We start from the raw sequence: 6,000 nt of genomic DNA on the forward strand, positions 1-6,000 counted from the left end.
TAAAAAGTAGATCACAAATTGGCACAGACGCCCCCGTTTATTTTAAGTTTATGTGTAATGCTGCCTTTTTGGAGGGCTGACTGCTGGGCGCTAAGGCAAGCACTTGAGTCTATCGTTTAACCTTGTCTTTCAGCAGCCGTGCGAGAGTCGTGCTGCCGTGGGCATATTCAGAGGCAGAATTGAAGGCTAAGAGGGGTCCAGTTGCTCGGCTTCGGTCACACAGTGCTGAGAGTAGGAGCTGGCATTCAAACCCAGATGTCGGGGCCTCCAGAATGCAGCCACCTGGGCGCATTCCATGACCAGTGGTCGCACAGCCAGACCACCTGCCAGAGTTCCGAGCGCCTTCACCATGGGCCCCATGAAATGGCACGAGGGCCTGTGGCTGGTGGCTGTGATCTGTGGATGCACAGTGTGGCCCTGTGTTGTCCCTAAAGACTCACGCCTGCCACCCTGCCCCAACTCTTGCAAGGTGCTTTTCAAAATATTTCATAACAGACAGTTGGAGTGGGGTGCGGGGGTCCCACCGTGCCGGTGCTGCCCCTTTAGATGCTGGGCCAGGGGCCGTGAGGGAGAGTCCAGGGCAGTGGGAGGGGTGCTCAGAGGCTCAAAGCCACCCTCTTTTCTGACCTTTCTCTGCAGTCACAGGGGACGTCAGCCCTGTCCTTCTCCCTGGAGAGCGGGCTGGTGCCAGGGTTTCCTACATGTGCCTGGAACTGCTGCCAGCCCCTGGGCCCCCAAGCCCCTCCAAACACAGAGCTCCAAGTGGGAAGCCAGGCTCTGGAAGACGTTGGGGTCCTGAGCAGCTGCAGATAAGCGGCAGAGGGGACACAGGGGACAGGCTCAGACGCCTGCCCCTCCATGTGCAGGCCAGATGCAGGACGGGAAGCAGGAACCACATCAAAGGGGCGGGTACCAGGCCGGAGCGGGAGGGGACCAAGGAAGTGTGCAGCACAGAGATCAAACCCGGTCCCCATGGAGCCACAACTGCCAGCAGCACGGAGCCCGGGCCAGCAAGGGGCAGCAGGGATGGTGGCCCGAGCAGGCCCGGGTGCAGGGTGGCACTGAGCAGTTGGGCTCCCCACCTCTTGGAGTGGAGAACTGGGGCTCATCAGTCAGTGGGGCCCCTGCAGGGTCGCGGCTCCATCAGTGCCAGTGAGGGGCCGTGCCCTGCAGAGGTTAGGACCCAGATGGCCTTGCTTCAGATCCCACCTCGGCCGACCATGAGGACTGTAACCTTACGAGGGTCACCTAGCCTCTCTGGGCCTCAGTTTCCCCATCTATAAAATGGGAATAGTAGTACCCACCTTACGGGGCATCGGAAGGATAGAATGTGTTAGCACTGAGTGTGGCCCACACCGAGCCCTCGGGAGTTACCCCCAGGGGTGGCCCATGGCTACGGTGGGCAGAGCTGGTGGTTAAATGTCCCACATCCTTGCCTCTGACGTGCATGCTCCACACTGTCCCCTGGAGCCCCCAGCTCTACTGAGGCTCACCTGCCACAGCCACGAGCTGTCCCTTGCTTGGCGGCCTCTCCCCACTTTTGACTCCCCACCCACCTGCCTCCCACCCCTCATGGCTCAGTCTCCCGTTGCTGGGGGCGGCTTCGGGAAGAACCCCGTGGTTGACATCACCCTGGCTGACAGCGCCGGCTCTGCCTGCCATGACTCAGGCCTCAGCTCAAGTCCCGCTCGGCCGCTTGTGCGCTGAGGCTTCGGACAAGCCATGCCGTGTCTCTGAGCCTCTGTTTCTCATCTGTAAAAGTCAGATCCTACCGGCAGCCCCCCCATAGGTTAGTTGTCAAGACTCCATGTGTGCGGTAGTCGGGTCTCTGGCATAGACCCTGGGGCATAGTAACCAGGTGACAAACGTTAGCTGTTCCTGTGACAGTCAGACCCAGGGCAGCTTTATGCTGAGAGATCTGTGCCGTCACACAGGGCCCCTCGTCCCGGTTAATGTTCTGCTGTCGCTGTCTTGAAATTCTTAGGAATTTTTGAACAGAGGGCCCCAAATTCTCGTTGTGCTCTGGGCCTCGCAAATTATGCAGCCGTTTTGGGGAGACGTCTCTGGGCCTCAGCTTCCTCGTCTGTAAGGCGGACGACAACACCGTAAATCTCGCCCGGCAGCGTGACATGCAGAGGAGTGTGTGCCTATTAAGGTGCTTTGCTAACAAAACGACTAATAACCGATTAAAACACTGGCAAGGGTCTGAGTAGGCATTTCTCCAAAGAAGGTGGACGAATGGCCAATCGGCACATGAAAAGATGCGCCACATGGTTGGTCATCAGGGAAATGCACTTCCAAACCACAGTAACACAGCACTTCACACCCACTCTGGGCTAGACTCACAAAGACAGATGGTCACAAGCGCTGGCGAGGGTGTGGAGGAAGCAGAATCCTTCTGCACTGCTGCGGGGAACGTGAACTGGGGCACCCGCTTTGGAAAACACTCTCAGTCCCTCAGTAACTAAAACATGGAGTTACTCTATGACCCAGCAGTTCCACTCATTATATAACCGAGCAAAATGAAAACACATGTCCACACAAAAGCTTGCACATGAATATTTACAACAGCATTATTCATGAGAGCCCAAAGTGGAAACACCCCAAATGCCCATCGACTGATGAATGATAAACCAAATGTGGTCTGTCCACTCACTGGAATATTACGCAGCCGTGAAAATGGAGGAGGGGCTGAAATGCGCTACAGTGTGGCTGAACCCTGAGAACAGTGCACTGAATAAGATTAGCTAGACACTGACCACATCGTGATGACTCCGCTGCTAAGACGTGTCTAGAAGAGGGAACTCTGTAGACACAGAAAGTAGATCAGTGATCGCCAGGGCCTGGGGGTAGGAGGGGAGAAATGGAAGTGACGGCTACTGAGTCTGAGTTTTGTCTTTGTGGTGATGAAAATGTTCTAAAAGAGGTTGTGCTGATAGTTGCACAGCTCTGTGAGCGAGCTAAAAATATCGCCTTGTACACTATAAGTGGGTGAGTTCTGTGGATGTTATATTTTTGAAAAGGTGCTGTGCAAATTCCACAGTGCTAGATGATGGCCGTCATGATGATCACAGCCCAGTGCCCCTGCCCACACACATGTGCTCACACGCACACCCCATGTACTCACATGCAACACATTCACATCTCCGCATGCACGCACTCACACCCCCATGCACACACACTCACATCTCCACATGCATATTCACACATGTGCTCACACGCACACCCCATGTACTCACGTGCAACACATTCACACCTCCACACACGTGCACACACTCACACCCACATGCACACATGTGCACGCACAGCCATGCACACACACTCCTGCTTCCACATGCATGTTCACACATGTGCACACATGCACACACTCACGCCCCTGTGCACACTCTCAAGGCACACACACAGTCACACTCGTGGTCCTGGCCGCCTGTGTGCCAGACCTGCACCACGCCCCTGCTGGATTCTCTGTGTTTGTTCTTCATCTTTGGGAAAACGCATCTGCTGCCAAGTCCTCTGGGGAGAGGCCCCGAATAAACACACTGCGGGAGGAATGCCTCCTCCCGCTGGCTACTCCGTCCTGCGCTCCAGAGCAGAAACAGAGGTCAGGAGGAGCCCTGGTGGGACAACACGTGCTGGGGACCCTCTGGACCTTCCCCAGGGCAGGGACAGCTTTCTGACCTTGCCAGTCGGGAAAGAGCTTTCTCGCCTTGGTTTGGGCTGCAGATGACAGAGGGCTCAGGACGGTGTTGCCCAGATGGGGGGCTCCCCAGAGCAGTCAACATTTAAATAAAGTTGTGGCGATTCATGTGGAGTCCTCTCCCTCTCTCTCTTTCCTTCCTCCCCTCTGCCCCCCAGAGGTTGTGTGTGTGTTCCTCTCTGATCCTCTGATTCTCTTCCTAACTCTCCCCGTTTCTCCTTTCATCCTCATGTTTATCACTTCATGGTTGCAAGATGGTGGCTATGCCTCCAGACATCATGCCCATATTCCAGGCAGGAGGGAAATGCAGAAGGAATACTAATCAATGCCTCAAAATATTTTTTCCAGATATCTGTGACAGCGACACAAGTCAATAAATGTTTGAATGCGCCTTCTTTTCCCTAAGCACCCCAGAGTCACCACCACTAAAGAGGCTATGTTCTTCTTGCTCGGTTTTCTCTCCTTTCCCGTACTCTGATACAGCCCAGGTTGTTCCTGTGCTTTTGTGAGAGCGATTTAATTGGGGCAGAGGGACAGGTGAGGCAGGAGGCACAGGAGGGAGAGAAGGAGGGGCTGGCTCGTTTGTAGAGTCTTGGATGTCGTGTGGTTCTAGTCCTCCAGCCCTGTGGGCCTCTGCCCAACCTGAATTCGCTCAGCCGTATCAGTGTTTCAGTTCATTCATTATTCATTCTCTCGCTCATCAGGCTGTCATGTGATTGCCTTGTACGTGTCGCTCTCCCACATGTGACCGTGACTCCTTGAGGCCCTCTAGGGTCGGGGTCTGGGGTGCCGCATGCTTGTCAGACAAATGAAGGAGTGCAGGCCCTGTGCCATGACGCTTCCCGGGGAGGCCCTGGCTGGGAACAGCTCAGTGAATCAGAAACCTCTGGGCTGGAGGAGACAGAGATAATGAAGCTTCCTGCTCAGCTTTCTCCATGACCCCTTGATGCTGGCGTCCTGCTGCCTGGTCCCATTCTCCTCCACGGTCGGGGCCCCTGAACTCGACTGGCCCTCCCTTTAGCACCTGTGCTCTGACAAAGCCTGGAGCATCGCCTCAAGTGATGGAGGCGGGTGGGGATGCTTCTAGGAGACTGGCTGGGCTCCGCCCTCTTCTGGGACCTGCTGGGAAAGTCCTCGTTTGTTCCCCACCTGTCATGGGGTGTAGACGTGTCAGTGCTGGAGGAAGTAGGATCTCGTTAAATGGGCAGGCTGGTTAGTTGAGTTCCAATTAGTAGTGGTCTCGCTTAGCTGAAGACTGGCTAAAGTTCTGCTCTTTCCCGTGCCTTCCACGTCAGGAGGTGGCGACATACGGCAAGATGGGGATCATTTCCGCTGGCAGAGTCAGGTGGGTCCCTTGAAGAATGGCCAAACAAGCCTGATCATTTTAATAACAGCAATAATAACACCAGTCATTGCGCACTTATTATCTTCCATGTTATCATAATATGCTAAGCACGGGATATTTATTTTTCTTTTTATTCTTCAAACAACCCTATGAAGTAGGTGCTATAATTACATCCATTTTGCAGTTAAGGAAACTGAGGCTCAGGGAGGCCAAATAACACAGTGAACAAGTGAGTGGAGCTGGGACTTAACCACAGGGGTCCCCATCAAGGCACACACCTTGGTCCACACTCCAGCATCCCCTCCTCTGCTGCCGCCCTTCCGCCACTGTCTTGCGCTGGGATTCCCTCCCTCTTTGTGTAAACTAATTTACTCTAATGTGTGAGTGACTGCTAAGCTCAACTCATCATAAAAATATTTGGCTTTTTATTTTAAGTGCTAGTTCATCCAAACGCGTGCTTAATTGGTGGAATGTAGAGAAACATCAACAAGGTAAAAGGGCCCCTCCCATCTACGCACTCCCGTGGGCTGCTGACGAAGAGCTGCTGGCTCCCCTTCCATCTGCAAACCCCGCTGCAGCAGAGACGGTGAGAACGTCACCTCCAGCCCTGCCCTGGGCCGTGACTAAGTCCTTCCAGGCCCTTCCATGGCGGCCGTGAGCCTCCAGCCCTAACCACCAGCCTGCTCTCTGCCCTTCCAGGTCTTGTTTGGACTCTCATAATTACAGAGGGCGAGCGGGCGGGGGCTGCGGCGGGAGGCCGTCGGACTTGCATGTCTCTGCTGCAGCCAGCAATTTCAGTAATGATAGTCATGCCGGCCGTTTATCTTTGGGGTTTCCAGAAATACAGGGACTTTTCCAGACACTCATGCGTGTCTGTGATACGAGCGATTCCGTCTGCATTGCCCTCTGAGGCCGTGAGGACTCACGCCCCGGATGAGCTGGGACACATTCAGCGGCT

The sequence above is a fragment of the Equus caballus genome, chromosome 22 (assembly GCF_041296265.1).
Source record: "Equus caballus isolate H_3958 breed thoroughbred chromosome 22, TB-T2T, whole genome shotgun sequence".
Taxonomy (NCBI): Eukaryota; Metazoa; Chordata; class Mammalia; order Perissodactyla; family Equidae; genus Equus; species Equus caballus.